Consider the following 1,814-nt stretch of genomic DNA (forward strand, 5'->3'; position numbering starts at 1 on the left):
TATCTATCTATCTATCTATCTATCTATCTATCTATCTATCTATCTATCTATCTATCTATCTATCTATCTGTATATCTATCTATCTGTCTATCTATCTATCTGTATATCTATCTATCTGTCTATCTGTCCATCCATCTATCCATCCATCTATATAGATATATATAGTGGCAGACAACTTGTATTTTGAAATGAACCTCTTTTACACGTAGATGTAGCCCCACATAAAAATGGAAGTCAGTCTCTTACTTGTCAAGTTATTGCACTCACAACGTGCACGGGTGTACAGAGGGTTGTTTTAATTCCCCCTTGTCGCTCAGTGACGGTGCACAAGAACAAAACAAGCCTCCCTCTGTTCTCCACAATCTAACTCCTGCCCACTTGATTATCTTGCAGCAAAAACATTTAGGTTTACTTCATTCACTGTTCAAACCCCTCGGGACATCGAAGTTACGCTCGTTTCCACAGAATCAGGATAAATCAAGCTGTCAGTCATCTCAAAAGTCTGCTCCACTTTCAGAAGCTACAAAAATTAAAATCCAGCTGTGTCTACTTGGGCAGCTGGATTTGTGTTTGAGTTGTTTAGTTCACACAGTTTCATGCAATAAAATAAAGGTAAAACTTTGGATGTGAGCAGATGTTCAGCAAAGTATCAGTTTCCTGTTTTCCCGGTGGACTCTTCTTTTTAATCAAATCTTTTCTTTATATGTGCAAGCTTTAAAAAAAATCTAACTTATCTGGCAACATTAAACCCTGGAATTATTTGTCTACAATAATTTACAAGTTCATATTTTATTTGCTCCAATCCGAGCCCATAAACACAACAGAGTCGGTTCCATCAGTTTTTAAGTTTTATTTCCAGTTTGAACTCTAAAGTTTTAGCTCCACAAAGTTGTTACATTGGCTGCTTTGGGACAGATGTTTGCAGCAGTGGCAGCTGTGTGTTTGAATTCCTAATTTCAGGAATAAAGAATGTTGCTTTAACAGAATTAAATGTTTTTTTATATATATAAAAGGTAATCTACATCCTGCAGGTACAACTGCAGAGCAGCACATCTGCATGAGAAGCAGCAGCACACTGCAGATGTGAGGTTATTGTTGAATGAGTGCAGCAAAGCGGTGATTTCAGAGCTTTAGATTGAGCAGAAATGGGTCGACGGCTGGTTTGACTCAAGAAGCTCCACAGCTCTGCAGCTACAAGCAGATATCCTGGGAGGGAAAGAAAAAGAGTATGAAAGACAGAGATCCAAACCGGGGCTGAGTTGTTTGAGACAAACCAAGAGAAAAGCAGAATAAAAAATACACCAAGCATCAGTCGAACACACGTACGGAGGCAGAGACGAGGAGATGAAAGAGGAGAAAGTAGTTTCAGAAAATGAAGGAGCAGAGCTCCGACACTGGGGAGGAATCCAAACTCAAAGCAAGAACTCCTGAAGCTGCAGAGAACTGAGCTGCACGAGACAACAGAAACGGAGATGAGGGAGAGACGGTGAGACGGCAGCTCAGACGACAGCCGGGAAGAGAATTCGACTTGACGTTTGCTCAAGGGCTGAAAGTAATAGTCCTCACTCCACCGGTCCTGTTAGCCTATCAGGTCGGAGCACATGGGGGTCCAGGGAGGACTGCCTGAAGAAATCAACCTGAGCCCAACAGAACCTCTGGAAACCAGTAAATCTTTACGCCTGGCTGTTCTCTTGGGATCCAATCAGTTCAATCTGTGTGTGTGTCAGCAGGTAGGTGTGCTTTACCTTTGGAGCTGAACCACAGCATGAATCCACAGCTGCACCTGGTGGCACCAGCAGCACCAGTAGCACCAG

Source organism: Nematolebias whitei, chromosome 6 (assembly GCF_014905685.2).
Source record: "Nematolebias whitei isolate Nwh7 chromosome 6, NemWhi1, whole genome shotgun sequence".
In the NCBI taxonomy this organism is placed as follows: Eukaryota; Metazoa; Chordata; class Actinopteri; order Cyprinodontiformes; family Rivulidae; genus Nematolebias; species Nematolebias whitei.